This window comes from Periplaneta americana, chromosome 7 (genome assembly GCF_040183065.1).
Source record: "Periplaneta americana isolate PAMFEO1 chromosome 7, P.americana_PAMFEO1_priV1, whole genome shotgun sequence".
Taxonomy (NCBI): domain Eukaryota; kingdom Metazoa; phylum Arthropoda; class Insecta; order Blattodea; family Blattidae; genus Periplaneta; species Periplaneta americana.
In genome coordinates this window covers 98,553,230-98,575,526 of record NC_091123.1, presented here as the reverse complement: position 1 = coordinate 98,575,526, position 22,297 = coordinate 98,553,230, and positions in this window count along the sequence as shown.

Below are 22,297 nucleotides of genomic sequence, written 5' to 3'. Positions count from 1 at the left end.
AATGACGTCATCGGTGGAATTCGGAACACCGTGATGTCATCGGATTGCTCACCGGTGAAGTTCGGAATACGCTCATACAGCGTATTCCGAATCTCACCGGTCCGGTGGCATCAATGACGTCACGTTGCAGCAAAATAAGGAACAAAACTGCTGGAAGGATCGATGGCTGTCATGGCGACTGTACAAGTTGTTGTCTGTACTGCGCTAGCAAAATTTTGCGAAATTTTCGTACTCCCATCTCGTTCAAAGAAAAGAGAGCATAAACAATTTATTTCTTGAACCGGTAGTATTAACTGGTCCGTTGACATGTTCGCTCATAAGCTATTAACATATTGTTTTTACGTTGTGCTCATTACAAACACTACAGCAGAACTAAAGCAGAACTCTCCGCCATAACACAACAGTGCACGATGTTATTCGTCTGCTAATTCCCGCCCTATACAAGAACCAATCAGATTCACTGATGGCGGCTGATGGAGACTGCCACCACCTCTGCAAGTTGATGGCACCGGTGGAGCATCAATGACGTCATCGGTGGAATTCGGAACACCGTGATGTCATCGGATTGCTCACCGGTGAGATTCGGAATACGCTCATTGCAAAACCCTGCACATTGTGCAGTCCCGCACATTGAGTGAATCGGCTTGGAGGGGAACGCGACAGGGTTGTACATTACCTGCAGTAGCAGATCAACTTTGGTTTCAGTAACACAGACCAGTATGGGTGCTCATTGAGCTGTGATTGTGAATGAGTTATGAAAAATAAAGTGAGGAGTCCACAGATATAACAAAGAAGAGAAGTCACGAATCATATAACATAATTGTTATAATGTTTTCCTCAGCCAATGGCAATTATTTCAAAATGAAAGGCTGTCATCATCTCATGTTAACCTAATAGTGATGTGAGAATTTAAATCAGAATAGTAAAGTTCTCAAAATATGACATTCGCCAGCTCTTCTTTCTTAATCAGTACTCTCACGGCAAGAAAAACGTAACAATAGCATTGTTTTGGAGTCTGTACTAACATAGCCTTCAGCGTGTTCATAATGCTTGTGTTCGTTTCATTTTTAACAGCCGTCGCTATGATAATGTCTCCTAGTATTTCTTTCAATTATCTTGGCTTCGTTTACGGGAGAGACGTTCAGTTCATTCACTCTGTTTGCTGTATCAGATTTTAAATAATTCCACACCTATTTACCTAGTTCCTCGCTTCACACTTTTAGCATCCCACCACAACCGTGATACACGTTCACAGCATAACCTTGTTCTATCAATTCCATATCATCAAACATCTCTCTACTCTGCTTCCTTCACAATACACACAGCCCGTTCCTGGAATTCCTTGTCACAGGAAATCAGAAGCAGTCGGAGTCTAAAATCTTTTAAGTACACTCTACTTAGAAATGTTTTTATTGAACAGAACTAGACTCTTGCGGAAGTTTCTAAATAGTCTTAAATGACCAAGTTGTTATTTTTTTCTCCTCTCTCTTCTTTTTTTATTATCTATTTGTATTCGTATGCCATTTAGTACGACTTTGCTAATCAACATTTTATGTCTTGTAACCCACATGTATTCCCCTATTAGTATATTAACTGTATAATATATTTCAAGTGAATTAATCGTCGAATTTATCTCGAGCATTTTAGGTCTTAAAAATTGTGTGTTTGTGTGTTTGTGTGTGACTGTAACTGATTTTGATTATGTGTAATTTTCTACTTTATTTTATATATTATGTAACCGATCTTGACTATTTGCAATTTTCTACTATATTTTATGTAATTTCTAAGGTATCTTCTTTTGTGATGTTTTGTAATCTAATTTTGTATTTCATGTATATTATTGAAACTGGTTGAGTGGAAGAGAAGGCCTCATGGCCTTAACTCTGCCAGGCAAAATAAACCTACTACTACTACTACTACTACTACTATTACTACTACTACTACTACTACTACTACTACTACTACTACTACTACTGCTGCAGCCATCAAGGGTTAGACGACTTAAAACTTTTATTTGATAAGCTGATTAGTGATGAGAATATTTAGTGAGGAATACATGAGAAGCTATTGAGGTTGCAAGGGAACGAAAAAAGCAATTATTTGCAAGGCGGAAAAATGTTCTGAAAAAATATATTATGACAAATTTTCCATCTCATGTTACAATATTATGTTAATATAGCCTACTTACGTTAATAAATCTTTAAACCTGGCATAAAGAAAATGTCTTCGCTTCACAGCTTGTGAACTTCTCTTTTAACTCATTCAATAACGCTCGCAACTTGCTGATATTTGCTGTCAACGTTTTCCAAATAAACTATGTGTAAATTTAAATTCAAGCTTAATTTATCCAATTTATTAATAATAATAATGTGAATTTATATTAACATACAGCAAAGAAATGATTCCAGTGTAAAAGCCTCACAATGTCCTATTGCATGTAATTGGGAGTAAAATATTTTCTTTAACATTTGTGCACCAATGGCCCCAATAATATTTGACGAACAATGAAAGAGTATTACTTTGAAATAATCTGTACCTACTACGTAAAATGAAATACTGTGTTCGTGTTTTGTTGTTTCGAAATTACTGAAATATTTATATTTTTTTGAATTGCTGTATACAAATCATGTAAATAAATGAACGACTGCTTTGTGAATTATAACTGAGTAAGTCTATTGTTTCTTGTGTTACAATTGTCAAATACAGATACTGACAATAATTGTGTTTTTGTCCTTCTGCTAAGTGTCTTTGTAATGTCCAAATGTCATTTTAATAAAACACTAGAAGCTCAGAATAGATTCTTGTACATCCCTCCGGCTAAGAACTGGTAAGAGCAACACGTGAATGACGTAATGTGCACAGAGCGGAATTCCGCGCACATACACAGCACATTCTGTGCCTGATTTCTGGCATGCCTGACTTAAGGCATTACGCTGCAGAAGGGCATGAATTTCGGAAAGGAATTGTCACTGGTGATCAGTCCTGGACGTAGAACTATACACCCGAAACAAAGCAGGCCTCTATGGAGTGGAAACATGCTGCTTCCCAAGTAAATAAAAAATTCAAAGTGACGCAATCTGCTAAGAAAATGCTTGTGACAATGTTCTGGGATATGCATGGTGTTTTGTTGGTGGACTTTTCTAAACATGGGACCACTGTGAATGCTGCAGCCTACATTTAAACGTTGATAAAGTTGCGTCGTGCTCTTCATGACAAACGCCGTAAAATTAATGCTGACGATGTTAAACTTCTTCATGATAATGCTCGTCCCCATGTTGCGGTTTCTGTTCGTTGGAAAATCAACACATTTGGTTGGGATGTGCTCCAGGATCCATCATACAGTTCAGATCTTGCGCCGTCGAACTTCCATCTGTTCGGTCCCATGAAGAAAATCCTGTCCGGCCATCGCTTTGCGACCGATGCAGAAATGCAATCAACTGTCCGCAGATGGCTCTACTCCAACCGAACGGACTTCTATGAACAGGATATACCGAAACTGGTAGCACGATTGGAGAAATGTGTTGAGAATTTTGGCGCCCATGTAGAAAAGTAGCTAAAAGATGGGAGTACATTTGTGTATTTTTTATTTTTGTTTACCTATTAAACGTTTTTTTTTATTATTGTGCGTTACTCTCCGATCCATCAACGTAAATTGCGGGCGAATATTAAAAAAAAGCTTAGTAGAAACATGAACAAACCTTAACAACACGCCCTGTCACACCTTATATATTGTTATAATTGACTAATTTAGCCTAAACAGTATTTAAATTTCAGAACATCTAGCACCAAGTCACTTAAGACTGTTTTTAAAATTGAAAGAAAATCTTAATGAAAAGAGATTTTCTGTCCATGAAGAATGATGGAAGCTGTGGATGAGTAGCTTGTAGTTAAGATCGATAAATTTTTTCCTGGAGACCATAAGGGTGTTGGAGAGGTTATGGTAAATTACTCGTTGGTTTACTGGTGAATTATGTTGAAAAATAAGGTAAGCGTTTCTGGTTCTTTTACAGCAAATAGATGAGAGATGGGACAAATATTGTGAAATGATACGTTGTGTCCTAAATATACTAAATGATCTTGAACATAGTGTATAATTTCAAAATCTACTCTGATTTCAATTCATTCACTGTTTATCATAACTTTTGTTTCGCTCAAATTTTTATTTTTACCCAAAATCTGTAGTTTTGTTTCGTATTGTGCAGAGTACTGGAAGTCTCAAATTCGAGAACTTCTGTCCATTGATATTTATTCTGCGGTTCTGTCATTCCATTTGATTGCATACTTCCTCTAGGAGGCAGGTAAATAATTTTGGTGATTGTGGATACCTTTGTTTCACGCCTTTCGGAGTTTAAGCATGTCCTTTCTTTGCCTGTTTTGATGTCAGCATAACTGTTAAAATAAGTATTTGCTAGCAAGCGGATGTATTTTGTCTCTACTCCCTATTTCAGCAGCGCTTCAAGAAAGTGAGGGTTTTGAACATTATCAACGGCTTTTGTAAAATCGACAAATTTGACATATATCTTATTTTTTATTTGGCATGGTGATTGTAGGTGATCGACAGTGGATAATTATGATCTAACGTACTTGTTCTTCGAATGATTGACTTACATCCAGTATACAGGTCAATGTTTTTCTTAAGATCCATTAGGCCATAGAGGTCATTCTTTTGACTGGAGAACAATATCGATATTACTTACTTACTTACTTACTTACCTACTTATGGGCAGTCTTAGAGACTTTAGACCCGATAGATGAAAACAGTGCGATTTCAAGTTGGAAAGCAGGACGGTAGTGGGTGAGGCAATTATGGTAGCGACCTACCTGTGGTCCCATGAGCTTTATTTACTCAGTCATACTCGTAAGGCAGGGAGAGAAGGTACTGTTCTTATAATAAAAAACAGTCCCGCACACCTAGTTCACTTTATCAGAAGAGAGGACAGGAGACAGTAGTTCAGTTTTGAACTGTGCATGTGGTTATCTATCTGATTAGTCGAAGAATATAATTAACAGTAAGTATGACACAAGTGAAAGGCTCTAAGACGCATTTATTTGTGCAGGAGTTCTGAAGTAATTATGTTGCAGTTAATGAGAACCATGTTATAAGTAAATTATGACATGTAAGACTAAGGGGAGACAAAAAACTATATATTGAGACACATTGTAACTCCCGAAAACACATTTCATATATAAATATTTTGTCTCTTAAGAGGGAAAGAATTCCACCTGTGTCAGAGTTGTTCCTAGATCTACTTGAAATGATGGTGGCTGTAAACATACCACTTAATAAAGTAAACAACCCTAATTTCAAAGCTTTCATGGAAAAATATATCAATAGAGTACTCCCTACTGACTCGACGTTGCGACAAACTTACTTGAAAAACTGCTACGATAGAACATTAAGTAATATTAGACAGCAAATAATACAGAGCGATCCAAAAGTCGCGCACATTAAAATTAAGGGGCCATATTCATAGACATTCTTAGCGCGGGCTTCCGGTGGATGATCAGAGAACTAACTTATTCATAAACCAGTGTTAGCGATATAATATATGATATGAATCCTGTACAAGTAATCAGTCGATAGCCGGGGCTAGTTTAGCACGTTCGTAGCGCGGGCTAGCGAAATGTCTATGCATACCATCCATAGTGTCTATATTGAGTAGTGCAGTTGGAAAGTGCTATCAGCTACCACTAGATAGCATCATGGGTATTAACAGCAACAAGCCTAGACGTCATTGTGATGTGTATGTATACACTGACACTTGCAGTAGTCCTTTGTTTATTGGTCGGCAAACATGTCGTTTTCTTAAGAGCAACGAGTTTTCATTGTTTAACATTATTTTTCTAGTCGTTCTTATGCACGTGTTGTAGACGAATTTCGTAGGAATTAGCCGGAAGTGGCAGTGCCTAACAATTCCACCATAAGGAGATTAATCGCCCATTTTAGGAAATGTGGATCAGCGCTTGTTGAAAATGATGAACGTGATTGTCGGTTCCAGTAGGACAATGCCACATATCACACATCTAATGAAACCATGCAGTTTTTGCGCGAGTTTTGTGGTGAGAGTGTAATTTCTCAAGGATTATGATTCCCACATTCCCCCGATTTGACGACCTCAGATTTCTTCCCGTGGGCTTATTTTAAAGGAAGGGCATACAAAAACAAGCTGCACACTCTGGAGGAACTAAAGAGGAACATAATAACTGATATTAACAACATCAGTGTATGCGTGCTCAAAAAAGTGGCCGCAAACATGGTAAAAGGAGTTCGTACACGTATTACTGAACGAGGTTGACATTTTCAGTATATGTTGTGAAAAATGATGTAACTCATGTGAAAACTGATGTAAGTAAACGTAATAAATTCATTTTTATAAATAGGCTATATGTGAACGTATTATTAAAATGTGCGCGACTTTTGTATCGCTCTCTAACATCTGGTTGTCGATGGACGAATCTACTGTTTCAGCTGGGTGTATAGTAAATGTCATAGTAGGACCCCTCGCAACTGAGAATCCAGGAAAAAAAATTCTACTAACCGGTGAGGTTATAGAAAACGTCATAGTAGGACCCCTCGCAACTGAGAATCCAGGAAAAAAATTTCTACTAACCAGTGAGGTTATAGAAAACGTCAATTATTCGTCTTATGTCACGATATTTAATTAAGACAATGGATCTTTTATATCTTGCCGGAGTAGGTAAAAAAAATATTCTTCTCTTTGTAACGGATGGGACTACATACATGCTAAAAGCAGCGACAGAAATTAAAAACAGTTACTCAAAACTCATCCACGAGACATGTCTAGTCCATGGATGCCCGTGGGTTGCTAAAGAGATGCGGGCGTCATTTAGTGATGTAGATTGTTTCATCGCTAACTGAAAAATAATATTTTTTTCTTTTTTGAAATCTAATTCACGAATGCTAACATTCAAGAAAATTGCACCCATTGTTCCTCTACCTCCACAGCATGTTGTTATGTGGTGGGGAACATGGCTTAATGCAGAGGTTTATTATTCCAAATATTTATATATAATACTTCAGGTTATCAAATCCCTTAAAGAAGACTGTTCTGCAGCAAAAATTGTAAAATCTCTGGATTTGACGACCTTGAAAAGTAATTTCGATTTCATAGAACATAATTTTGCTATTGTGCCTAAACCAATTAAACTTCTTGAAGTGTCGGACTAAGTAATGCCTGAAGCTCAAAACTAATAATTGAGGGGATGACGAAAGTAATTCATCAAGCATGCGCTACACCAGCTAGTAATTATGTTAAACAAAAATTAAACTGAGTTTTGTGTACCTGCAGTCGATATTCGATATTTCTGTGACATGAAAGACATATCAGCAGGGAAGCAGTTTATGGACACTGTTGGTGTAGCGTAGATAGATTTCAATGACTTGGTGTTTTTTCATTTTGCACCCATTATATCATGTGATATAGAACGGAGCTTCTCCCAATATAAACTTTCTCTTGTCGACTACCGAAGAAAATTTAGTTTTGAGACGTTGAGAATGTGTATTGTGGTACATTGTAACAGTTCAAATTGTATCCTAGAAAAGAAAGCTGGAAAATAAACAAGTTGAACAGAACATAAAGTCTCATTATATTGTAAATATATTGCATATATTGTGAATATATTGGATAATTTATATTGCGTGAATACAGTACTATGTATTTTACAACATAAGTTGTGTATATTGTGTATGATTATTATGCACATATGCTCTTGAAAGAAGCCGAAAGGAAATTAATATTAATTTATTTTGAATATTTCGCATTATAGGTTTCTATTTTAATCTACGTAAAGATTAATTTTTTAGTCCTACAGAATTTTTCTCCTCTAACAATAATTTTCATTTTAATGTTTGATAAATTAGTTGTCTTTCTTTGGAATGTCACTGTACAGCACCAGCAGACTGGACTGGACTTGGTTCCATGTACACATGTCTCTCCTTCTGCTGACTCCCATCCGCCCCAAACACAGTGACAAAGCTGTCTATAGTATAGACTTAGTAAACTTATTCTATCGGGTCCAAAATCTCTATGTCCGCTTATGAGCATGACTGAGTAAATAAAGCACATGGGACGATAGATAGGTCGCCACCATATTTGCCCCCACCCACTACCGTCCTGCTTTCGAACTTGAAATCGCACTATTTTCATATATCGGCTCTAAAGTCTCTAAACCTGGTGATAATATTCCATTATTTTTCCGATTGCTAATAAGTGCCAGAGTAATTCACTACTTAGATTTTTAATAGGGAAATATCAGTACTTAAAACTCGGTGAATTGTGTATATTTCAAAGTTCTACTTCGAACGTAACAACTAGGTACAATGGATTTTTCCGAGGTTTGTGATTGGTACTACCTCACGAGATATTTCGACAGGCAGTACAATTATCAGTATTCAGCAATCCAAGCCGAATGGCAACTAGGCCTAAGTCAACAAACCCCTTTGTAGATGAAGAACTCATCTTTTAATGATTTTACATTATTTCCGAAGTTTGTTTAATTAACTGTATCCGAATGTAACCTAGTGAACGCACTGAAGCTTTTATTTTCATTTAAATTCATGTAACTGAGTACACCCAAGATTTTCCTTCATTGGTACAGTAATGTAACTGAATACAGTATATCGAATTAGACCTGTTGGAGACTTGCAAATTATTTTTGTGTGTAATATTTTCGTGACATATCTAAATGTGTAATAAAAGTATTCGAGAAAGTTTTACAATACATTATAGTATAACCAGAGAAGTGAATTATTTGATTTGCTTAAGCTAATATTCTTTGTCTTCACCTAACCTGTGATCCTGTTCTTGTATACGCAGTACCGATCTAAGATAACAGCTCGACCATCACCTTCCTGATTATCCTGATTTAAATAGTGTATGTTTAATAAGTAGAGTCACAATAACTTGGTGTCAGAACCTAAACATAACATAACCGTGACCGGTTGCACCGGCCACAACACACGCATAACAATCTGCTCTTCAGAATCACTTGTTTATTTCTATTTACCTCGCTCTCCTTTCTCTGTGATGCAGACCAGGCTCGGAGATATTTTGTGTCCATTATAATAAAAGCTGTTGTTAAAGAATATAGTACTTACGTCCTGATGGAGGTTCATGCGTCTCTATGATGACAGAAAGCTAGTAATTTATATCTTAAGTCAATTCATAATAATTAGAAATTATTTCTGGAAAGAATTATTGCCAAAACTCATTCTCAATTTTATAACCACAATTTTTCTCCATTATGAAATCCCAGGTAACATTTCCTTGTAACCAAGACATACTTTGGTTTAGGACAATTGCCAAGTACATTCTATTCGGCGTCTCATGCACTCTTAACTGTCGCACTGTCCCATTCATGGAACGATGCTCATTTATTCTGCGAGCTTCTGTGTTTCTATGATATTGTTTGACGTCACCCAAGAAGCTGTTGGGAATGTGTGAAACAGATTCTATGTACGACTGGGTAGAGAAAATAATGTTTCATAGAAATGAAATTTATATCTGAAATAGAAAATACAAAACGGTTGTGTGATGTTTTATTTTAGCATTAACTTATTTGACTAATATGCATTGCATTTTCAAGAGGATATATCTCTCTCCCTCTATACTAAAATTACTCTGACCAGAGCCCATAGAATTTTGCTTAATGTCTGGTAATCCACAAAAAAATTCTAAGTATAACTTTGAAGGATTTATAAATTCAAGGAGTTTTATTTCAGTAGATATATAGCTTTAACTTATGAACAGTCCACGTACAGCTTAATTCAATGACAAATTCATACTTTTGCGGAGTCCCAGCGTCAATAGGTAAGTGTAAATTTCCCTAAATTACAATTAAATATATGAATTCCCCTACAACTTCTCTAAACGCTCTACCTGTCAATGGTAGAATTCACTAATCGAAGTAAGAGTATGGTATGATACTTCATACAGTTGAAGCCTAGGAAACATGCCACAGTTTTTCGGTCTACAGCGATAACAGAGTCCGAGATCATTCTAAAGGCTGTCCCAAAAATAAAGCCGGGTTTTAAAATGTCAATAAATTCAACAAAACAGATAACATAAGATATAAAAGTTCCCCCAACCCAACAACAAGACAATCACACAATGTCATTGGGATGGCGACGTTATTATCTGTTCTGTTTCTGATTTGTTACATTTATTCACATTGTTAAATTCGACGTTCTTCTTGGTACACACTTTACTTTAAAAGCAAAACAACATAAGAAGATATAAATATGTTGGCAACACCCTAATCGATTGAAAGAATTGAAAGAGAAATGAAATGTTAAGAAGAGAATAATTTCCCGCCGAAAGAGATATCGATAATTAAAAAAAAAACAATGGTTATTGAAAGCATTTTAGGACTTTGTTTCAGAGATGTCAATTTCAAGAGTTATTACAACGTCTTGGAGTCGAGAGAGTAGGAAGCAGATTATCAACCGTCAACAAAATGAGTGAAATAGGACACCCGAGTGAAATAGTACGTTTAACTGTCAATAGAGTACTCCCTACTGATTAATAAGTTTTACTTCGAACGGCCTCTCGCTCTAATGACTGGTGAAGTAAAGGGGCGGTGTAGCAGGAAAAAATATCCTGCTTTTTTTTTTAAACTTAGATCCTGAAAAGAATTTGGTTTCATGTAATGAGGATTATAATTGTGAACCATATAGTTGTGACAAGCGCCCACTTACTGTAGGGATATAATTGATATGATTGTAATTAATGTTTAGAGTGACATTATTAATAGTGTAAATCTAAAATGCATTCCATCCTCATAACTCGTGCAGACTTGACCTAAAAGTTATAGTTTGAGTCATGTATGTACTGGGGTTAATGACTAAAGTATTATCTGTCAAAGTCCAAAGGCAGGTCATCGCACTGGCCAAGGTGTGGGTACGCCATTGAGTAGAAGCGAATCATGCGGACTTCAGAGGTCACTGGCGCGAGCGGATAAAACGGCGCGGCGATCACTGGAGAATTATTATTATTATTATTATTATTATTATTATTATTATTATAGCTCTTCAGTCAGCAGAAATGTTGGGGAGGGCGGCGAGGGGTCCACGTGGCAACGAATAATCATTATCATCTTCATTTCATCACTTATACTACTCCTTGTATTTCAAGATTCATTAATAAACTTAAGTATTGGCAGCCCTTGGTTGTTTAAAGGACTCAGCTCTTTTACTAATCCACCTACAACGCCCTCCAATAGAAGTTATTCCAACAAACTTCATCACATTGTGATCGAGTCTTGCAATGTCAACAAATAATTGGAGCCGGGAGAGGCAACACGTAAAGCAACTCTGACAGTCTTCAAGAGAAGGCAGGCAAGATTCTACGCGAAATGAATTCACTGAGAAAACGAAATATCAGACTGATATTTATGCAAAATTACAGAGTGTTAATATTCCACAGAAGTTTCAAAATATAAGATCCATAAGCGCTAACAACTACTGAACGTACCAACAGAAAAATTTAACAATGGTCTAATGTCACGGCCAGATTTCGTGAAGGATATCTCCTATTTTAAATAAGTAGAGGAAGTGTTACAAATATGGAATATCATTGTTTCTTTCAACCTATATGTTTTGAATACTGAACGTAAAGTATCGTCCTGTGTATTGCTGAATGTTCTTGTGAATGATATACCGGACTTAGAAGTTCATAAGATGTTACAAAATATTTGGAAAAACATTTTTTTTTTAATCTAATATATTTCCTTCTTAAAATGGAAGTACAAATATGGAATACTTTTAACCCTGCGCTGGTGAATATGAAAGAAAATTACATCAGTAGCGACGTGGGGTTTGAGATGCCCCTTTTCATTTTTTGCTTAAATACAATAATACTCGTACAAATATATCTATAAATCAAATCAACTTAATTAAACATCAATTATTACAATGTTTAGTGTTCTCTCTTATATTTTTCACTGTCACAGCCTGCACACTCCTACAACATCATTCTGAATCACTGTTTACATTTCTATCATGTGTTCCAACACAGCTTTCATAAAATAATTTGCTGTGTTCCAAACAAATATGTTTTTTTTTGCAGTTTTGACAGGTGTATTTTGTTTTTCTGTCTTTGTTTCGGGGACATACTGCACATTGCTCACACGTACACTTTTTACAGAAGATCTGGATTCTTCGACACTTGTCTGTGGAGCTTGTCGTTTCAGATTGCTGCGAAGATCCTTAGGAAGTCTGTCGCTTGAACACAGTCGTTGCGAAAGGTGCCCTGAAATGAGGTCTTTTGATAAAATATTCAGGAAACTTCTCCGATTTATTGACTTCTTTGTGTTTGAATTATAAAGTATTTGATCCCAGCCACATTCATGAGTGTAATGAAAACAGTCAGGGACCAGCGTCTGCTGTTTCTTGACATATTTTACGATGCGCATAACTGGTCTACCGTCTCGACACCACCCTTCGTCATATTATAGAAGGATATGTTTTCTGGCTTCTGCTTATTTCCTGTTGTTTCATCAATACGGCTGTCGTGGTGCATTGTGGAGAGAAGAAGAACTATTTTACCGTTTTTAGGGACATGTGATACTAGTGTAATATCATCGTGAAATCCGAAAGTGCTAGCATTTACATTCCTTCCCTTTGTACTCATAAATACTGGAGACATTTCACGCTTGTTCTTCCGCACTGTACCAACCATTGTAAGTCTGTGCACTTGAAGAAGTTTTACGGCTAATGGATAGCTAGTAAACCAATTGTCTGTTGTAACATTTCTTCCTGTTCCTGAAATAGGAACTATAATCCTTTAAACTACATCGCTTGCGGAGTTACTCACTTGATATGGATCCTCAGTCTACACCTCTAAAATTTGCTGTATAGTACATTTTGGCATCTTCCAAAGCATAAATTTTGATGCCATACTTTGCTGGCTTCTGTGGCATGTATTGGCGGAAAGACCAGCGGCCCCTAAAAGACTCCACTTTCTCGTCAATCGTTACATATTTACTTACGCAATAATGTTTCTTGCAGTTCTCAACAAATTGGCCACCGGCGACTTTAGGCATTTGTCAAGCGTTAATTGGGATTCTGCTGTGCGATGCGCCTGGGTAAAACCTCGGGCAACGCTACTTCAGTTACACGGCACCGCTGCCCGCACCCATCCATGGATCGATCGTGCATTGAGGAGTAGGAGAAAGATAGATGGAAAACCGTAGGGTTATCTTGTGACCATAAAAAATTACTTATGATAACCAAAACTCAGCAAAAAGCCATTTAATAGGCCTAATAACAAACCTTACTCCACAAAAGTAGGGTAACAACATACCAAACATAAATACCCGATTACACACACACTCATACACAAATGATAGACTCTCTAGTACTATATAATAATAGACTTCACTGACAAAATTTAAGCCACCCTTCTCACTCAATAAATAACAATACAGCATATATGGGTCATAAACCGCACGGAGACGGAACTGGTTGACACACAAGATAACCGTTTGATCGTGAAAAATAGATATGTCCTTCTACGGAGGAAAGCCTGATGCTCCATTTAGAATAACAAAAAAGCATCAGAGTTAATAAGGTTTCTCGTGAGTTCTGCCCAAGGAATATATACTTCTTACAAAATCTGTGGACAATCCCTATAGAATATATCACATATAAAGTCTAACAAGATGACTCGGCACGTAGTGAAAATACGCATTGAACCAACATGGCCAGGACCAAGAAAAACACAGTCTATGGGCCAGTTCTTTTTATTGCAATCCTTGCTGCGTAGATACCACCAGCGGATAAGGTCGTCCATTCGATGTAGGCTACGTCCAATGGCGCAGCCAGTGCAGAGTAATTACAAATACGTCCACACAACAGGGCCTCCCAGGCCGCTCGATCATACTCAAACCATGGCTTCTAGCTGACTATATCTCCGACACACAACAGAGCCCTGATAGCACACTCGACGTGACTCTGAACCATGGCTGCCAGCTAACTACTCATCCTCGGAGAAAGTACCTAACAGGAAAACATAAAAACTATTCGGTATTCAAAATATCCAATCAGTGAACCCCTAACACTTAACCTCGACACCAGAAGAATCGAGAGCCAAACCGCTGCGCTCTAACGAGAGTAATTTCAAAAGCATAAGCCTCGAACTCCGGCCAGCGTAGGGAGTAAAAGCCACTGCCCCTCTATTCAGAGAAAGAAAAGAAAATATAAATAAGTTAAATAAAATAAAAAGAAATGAATATAATTGGGCTAAGGTAGAAGAAAAGAAAGAAGGAAAAACAAGGAAAAAACGCGGCGAGCGAACAAAACGCCACAGCTTTTTGTCTGAAATAAAACCAGTTTTATAGTTTTGGAGTTCCCCACATGCAAAGTTGCCTGCATAACTATATTGTGGTTATAAAGTGGTAGCTTTTCTAAACACGAATAGAGACAACACGGATTCAATTTCCCTTGCGGAAGCAGAGATTCATCTCATTTCCGTAAGCACTGGACTTCTGTCGTTATATATTGCCTTGATCGATCTTGAGTCTTACAAAATATAACCGGCAATTTTTTTCTGTTTTTTTTTTTTTTAAATGAATCGGTCATACGTAATACCACATGAGTCACAGAAAGTAAGTTGTGAGAAAAAAAGGAAAAACTGTCTACAGTTAATAAATTTTAAGTTAGCTCTGTGACATTTTTATAGGGACTTCATAAAGTAGTTTGTTTTATTGCGAAAGCATGGTATTATAATTATCTCATTTCATATCATCGTAAAAAATTTTAGTTTCTTGGACTCATGTTGTTTTAACAAGTATCCAAACAAAACTCTAGTTTCCTAATGCAATGTTTTGCAGTTGCAGCATGAAATATATTAGTATACAGTTTTAAATCAATTTATATTTTTATTATTATTTCAGATTCAAAACAGTTCATATAATTTACAAAGTAAAATCTAAATATCATAACCAAAAACAGTTATTTCATAGTATGCAAACCAATGTGCCACATGTTTAATGTGAATGTATAAATACACACATATCCTCAGTTAACAATAAGTAAATCATATAAATTTCATATTTTCCTCTACAAAGTAACAATAAGTAAATAATATAAATCTCATATTTTCCTCTACAAAGACAAGACGAAATCATACAAAATACACAATATTATTTATATCTTCATTTTCAGATTATTGTTTTACTTAATCATCTGTCTCTGTCTCCAAAGGCTTGAGAGTGAGTCGGCCATTACAATATGTTGTTATAAAAATGAAAATGTTGATGTGGTTATACTGAATGATCTTTCCTATGTCCTGCATCTTTTTTTCATGAATGGGCACCAGAGAAATGTATGCTTTTTGTGTAGGAAGTGGTGGTATTTTGATTTCATATCCAAGACTAAATAAATGTGTCTCTACTCCATTACTATAGGTTGATGTTGCAACAACTCTCGGAGTGCTAGCGTCGTATATAACCATCCTGTAGTTTGTAATACCAAACGAAACCTTCCGGTACTTATGTATGCCTTTACCCTAAGAAGCTATTGACAATGTGTTTTTAATTGAGGTCACCAGTGCTTGAAATCTATTATACCGTCATGTTTTACTTCTGCTTTTATTGCTTTTAATTGATTTTACTATTACCGTAGTTCCGTATACTCAAAAGGTTCGTAGATCCTGTCAGTGTGTCGAATCAGTCGTTTAGCTACACCGAAATCCCTATCGCAGCGAAGATACTAGTGTCCTCGTATAGATAAGTAAAGAACTATTTTATTGAACGTTTTTGTGGCAGTTAGTGCAGCTAAAATCTAACAACCGTTCAGGATTAAAACCACATGAGCCAAGACTGATGTGGTTCTGAAAGGAATTCAATAGTTTAAGATTACAAAAAAAAACTGCTTAATAATAATTGGACTCAAGTTCTTTTCACTGGAAATGATGTGTCTACCCTTCAAGATTGTTATGGTACCAGTAGCTCATTTTCGTAAAATTGTGGACTCAAGTGGTATTACAAATGACCGATTCAAATGTTAATCGAGATTCTGCATATTTACCCGTAAACAATTACTGATGTACACATGTGGATTTCAGTTAATAAATTCAGTGTGTTTGAAAGCCCAACACATAGTACAGGCTGTACACTAAATAAAACATATATATAAATCTTACAGAAGCATTTAAACCACATGCATGATTCCAAACTCGAATGACACTCCCCTGGCATAATAATTATTTTCATTTATTTTTTGTCGGTTCAACCTTCCCCTTTTCCGTTTTATACGTCATTGCGGGTAGGGAGAAATCACCGAATCACACACTAGACATCTCACAATTGCGGCCCTCCCAGTGATTAGCATGGCATGGCCCAAGACCACCGCAGAGACAACAGAGGACAATGACAAGACAACGGACAAACACCCAGTCCCGTGGACGAAAGATAAATCTCTTCCATTGCCCAAGCCGGGAATCGAACCATGCAGCACACGAGCTATCCATATTGCCACAACTTCGGACACTGACGTAATAATAATTAGACCTACTTATATCCATTTGAAACTATGATAATTAATGTAATTATAATTTTTCCATTTTTTCAGAGGTTTTGTAAAATGTTATTGAAACACATTTTGAGCCCACATGCTGGATAGCCTATTTTTACCCCTTATACGACAAAAAATGCAGAAAAATAGGGCGAATGCGATATGAGGTCTCCAAATTGACAATGCAAAAATATGCATGCTTTAAGGGGTTTTCGAATGAATACATCAACTCCTCGTCTTATAATGGCGTCTACCATACCCGACTACACAATATGAAATGCAAAATTTTTAAATATAAAATACACTATATCAACAGACAATGAACTATTACGTGTTCTCGGAAACATTACGCCGCTGTTAAGTAGGAATATGTACGATAATGAAATGATAACATAAAAATAGAGATTGTGATTGTAATCCCTTGGTAGATCTGAGTGAAAAATGAAAGCTTATTCCCACTTAAAAGTCTGTTAATTGTATTATTTACGTATAGTCCACTGATGTCAAGAGAGAAATAGTATTTTGCAATACTAATGTAAATGGGTATCCATTGCACATCTGAGTTTCATTGGTTGCAACCTGAGGGCTACCGAGGATTGGAACGTGGTTTACATATTATTTTCATACTAAGATAATTTTAATAGTCCACACCTGTGGAGTAACGGTCAGCGCGTCTGGCCGCGAAACCAGGTTCGAATCCCGGTCAGGGCAAGTTATCTGCTTGGTTTTTTCCGAGCAAATGCTGGGTAACTTTCGGTGTTGGACCCTGGACTCATTTCACCGGCATTATCACCTTCATATTATTCAGACGCCAAATAACGTAGTTGTTGATACAGCGTCGTAAAATAACCCAATAAAATAAATAAAAATTATTTTAAAACATAAAAATACATAGTAGATGATGTTACAATATTTCATTTGAAATCTCACAATGCTAGAAAACGTGAATCGACTAGCATTTTGTTAGTTGTTACCATGGTCAGATAACTGTTTTATTTAATAATTGTTCCTTTTGTATCAAGTCTGTTTGGAAATTGCGTTAAATTTCGCAAATTATTATGGATATTCATGAAAGTGAAGAAGAATTTGTGGCAATTTCACCCGATATCGCTGAAGCAGCGGGGAATATAAGAAACAAATCAGTTCCTCCCGAAAAATGTAGACAGCTATGAAACACATTATGAATAATTGTTCAGAATTTGGTCAGGAATAAAAAGTAACTACGATTACAGAAAACGTTATATTGGCGTATTTCCTAGAAAAATGTGAATTAATGAAGTCCCAAACCTTAAGGTATATCCATTTATTCAATGTTAAAATGTTGCTAAATTTGAGTCATAATGTTAATATATTTTACTTCTGTAATCTGATTGCTTTTCTGAAAAGAAAATCACCTGGATACGAAACAAAAAGTCTACTTGTTGACGAGGGAAGACATCAGTAAATTGATACTGGAAGCTCCTGATGCAGAATATTTAGCTGTCAAAGCTGCTTTAGATCTAGTATTTGGCGTCGCTGGGGCTTGTCGAAGAGATCAACTAGCGAAGATGGAAGTAGGAGACATTTACGATAAAGAAAATATATTTATTTTTTGTGTCAGTTACGAAGACTGAAATATACGTGAGAGCTCACAGTTATAAATGGAAAGGGAAAGTGGTTAAGCATTTATTAGAAAATATACATATATCTCTTCATCCCAAATATGATCGACATAATCGTTTATCTGTGAACTATAGAAATAGAAACTGTTGTATACAGCCGATTTGTGTAAAAAACAATAGATTTGTTTCCAAATAAGATTGAACATCTTTTAAATAATAGAAAAAAACATTTATTTCTACCGCACATTGTTTTCGGAGGACCTCAGCTTCATTATTTATACAGGGTGTAAAAAATATCCAATATTTTAGGAAGTGATAGTATGCATCCAAACAAGAAAAAAATGTCTAATAAACATGGATTCTACAACACACATTTTCTGAGATCTGAACACTTGTTCATAGGAGGTGCTCAATGTGACGTCAATTCAATTCGCCAATTTTTACATCGACATCTAATTACTCCTCTCATAATAGCTCAGGTACCTCTGATTTCCCTTCTTTGTAGGTTTTACCAAAGGACTAGCCATTGCTTCGTCCATGCTGTTGAATGTCATACAGAAAATTCAACTTTAAACTACACAAAACATTTCCTTTGAAATAACTACTGAAGCTTTCCCGGCGACTTGATAATTCGAAATTTTCTCGGGCTTCCAGCCAGGTCATAAGTTGGTGATCCACCGACGTTTCGAGGATGTTCATCTTCCTCATCTTCAGGGTTAAATGATATCTTAGGGAAATCGAATCGAAAAATCGAAGGAGAATTGGGAGGAAAATTTAAAAGGTACGCAAAACGCGTCCTTGCAAGGGTTTGGGGGCTGTACAAAACTAAATATGTGAGCTCCAAGCCTGTTGGCCACTAGTCTCACTCCGGGTTACGCTGCTCCCATGAAGGAGCTCTAGAAAATTTTGAAGGGGAAGCCGAAATTGGACGTAATCTCTTAGGTACCACATACGCGAGGGGGGCTGAGATTGATCAATTGATCACGGAACGGGGCGAGGAGGAGTTGGCTGGTGTTTGCCGTTAGGATGGCAAGACGCCGTCATCTGTTGTTCGATGACAAAGCATGTGAAGGCCGTCGGAAGAAGCGCCGTGAAATCTAATCTGCAATTTGAGAGGTCCCTGTCCTTTCAATTTGCGGCTTATTGAGTGACCTCGTATATTTAATAGACTATTAATATTATCTGAACTAGGGCATACATCGTTTATAATAAAGGTGGAATATATATGGGGAAGGGCATATAGGTCCGTGGCCCATTTCTTATAGGGCTCATCCCGACATTTGTCTTACGTCTGAGGAAAACCACGGAATAACTTAGGCGAGATGAGTTGTCTCATGTATAGGAGACTAGCCAATTTGGCTATTATGTAGGAGGTGATTGTTATCATGAGCCTTGTTGAATCGTCTCAATTTTGAGACAAGCCATTTGGCTATATGATGGCTCAATTACGAAGAAGGGGGAGAGATGCAATTAGTTAATTAATTTAAAGTAATTAGGGAGATTAATGGGGATATGAGTGCAGGTCCGTGGCCCATTTCTTTTAGGGCTCATCCCGACATTTGTCTTAGCGCCTTAGGAAAACCACGGAAAAACCTTAGGCAGGATGAATATCTGAGGGTACCTAGCTCCTTAATTTATAGTGCCAGAGGGAGTCAGCCGAGGAGCTGTGCGCCGATTGGCTGTTATTAGTGCGGACCGCGGCGAGAACGCTGCCGACGTGTCGTCTTGCTTTGTGCTTTCCGGCTGAATGACCTTGGGTCTCACGGTGGGCTCGGCGGACGAGTTCTCATGTGTCCTCCGCTGATGACGGCCCGTCGTCCGGGCGGTGAGAAATTTAATAGCCGGTGCCCATGCCGCGATTAGTTGGAGACCCGAGTCCCGCTTCAGGTTACCGCGTTCCGCCGCTATGGCCAGGGTTTCTTTTACTCTTCTATCCCAATAGCCCGCACACTTTACCAGGACCTCGGTGTTATTGAAATTAGCCCTATGGCTTTTTTCAATGCAATGTTCAGCCAATCCGGATTTTTCGGGCTGCATTAATCTGATGCTTCTTAGATGTTCCGAAAGACGCGTCGCTATTGTGCGTCCAGTCTGTCCAATGTAAGCCGCATCACATTCACACGGGATGCGGTAGATCCCTAGTACTCTGAGGCCTAGATCGTCTTTTACTGATCTGACCTTGTTCCTGATTTTTGGCGGAGGTTTGTGGATTGTTTTTATTCCATGCTTGTGGAGCAGTCTGCTTATCTTTTCCGACAACTTCCCTGTGAATGGTAGACAGGCTGTGGCTGGTTTTTCCGCTTCTAGTGAGTCCGTGATGGGCTGCTGCTGCTGCTGCTGCTTCTTGTGTCTTGCTGTATTCAAAGAGGCCCAAGGTCATTCAGCCGGAAAGCACAAAGCAAGACGACACGTCGGCAGCGTTCTCGCCGCGGTCCGCACTAATAACAGCCAATCGGCGCACAGCTCCTCGGCTGACTCCCTCTGGCACTATAAATTAAGGAGCTAGGTACCCTCAGATATCCCCCCTCTTCGAAATTGAGCCATCATATAGCCAAATGGCTGGTCTCGAAATTGAGACAAATCAACAAGGCTCATGACCAACATAATAGCCAAATTGGCTAGTCTCTTATATGAGACAACTCATCCTGCCTAAGGTATTCCGTGGTTTTCCTCAGGCGTAAGACAAATGTCGGGATGAGCCCTATAAGAAATGGGCCACGGACCTATATGCCCTTCCCCATATATATTCCACCTTTCTTATAAATTATGTATGCCCTATTTCAGATAATATTAATAGTATATTAAACATACGAGGTCACTCAATAAGTCGCAAATTGAAAGGACAGGGACCTCTCAAATTGCAGTTTAGATTTCACGGCGCTTCTTCCGACGGCCTTCACCTGCTTTGTCATCGAACAACAGATGACGGCGTCTTGCCATCCTAACGGCAAACACCAGCCAACTCCTCCTCGCCCCGTTCCGTGATCAATTGATCAGTCTCAGCCCCCCTCGCGTATGTGGTACCTAAGAGGTTACGTCCAATTTCGGCTTCCCCTTCAAAATTTTCTAGAGCTCCTTCAGGGGAGCAGCGTAACCCGGAGTGAGACTAGTGGCCAACAGGCTTGGAGCTCACATATTTAGTTTTGTACAGCCCCCAACCCCTTGCAAGGACGCGTTTTGCGTACCTTTTAAATTTTCCTCCCAATTCTCCTTCGATTTTTCGATTTTTTTTTCCTGCCCTCGCGTATGTGGTACCTAAGAGGTTACGTCCAATTTCGGCTTCCCCTTCAAAATTTTCTAGAGTTCCTTCAGTGGAGCAGCGTAACCCGGAGTGAGACTAGTGGCCACAGGCTTGGAGCTCACATATTTAGTTTTGTACAGCCCCCAACCCCTTGCGAGGACGCGTTTTGCGTACCTTTTAAAATTTTTCCTCCCAATTCTCTTTCGATTTTCGATTCCTGCCTAAGGTTTTTCCGTGGTTTTCCTAAGGCGTTAAGACAAATGTCGGGATGAGCCCTAAATGAAATGGGCCACGGACCTGCATTCACTTCCCCAGACGTTGGTGACGGCTCAAAATTAACTCGAACTCGGGCCCTAACAGAATTCAATCGTCCCCTTGTACAGATCAATGGAGTCATCAAAGAGCCAATTGGCTGGTCTCCTGATCTGAGAAAAATCAACAAAGAGCCAATTGGCTATTGCCGTTAAGATTAATCCCTATGCGTTCGATTCTTCAAACAGCCAAACTGGCTATTACCGTTTCCTGCCTAGATTTCTATGACTCTTCCTCCTAGTTGGTACCATCGCGTCTCTCCTCCGGATCAGGTCGCTGTACTTCTGCCCCTCCTCCCCCCCGTATGTTGTAGCTAATCAGTTACGTCCATTTTCGGTTTATCCACTGGAAATTTCTAGCGCTCCTTGACTGGGGCGGCGAAACCCGAAGTGAGACAAGTGGCCAAGAGGCTTGGAGCTCACATATTTAGTTTTTCACAGCCCCTACGCTCCCCCCCCTTGCAAGGACGTGTTTTCATGTACCTTTAAAGTTTCTCCTCCCACTTCCCACCTCTTTCATTCATTCCCTCAGATTTCATTTAACCCTGAAGATGAGGAAGATGAACATCCTCGAAACGTCGGTGGATCACCAACTTATGACCTGGCTGGA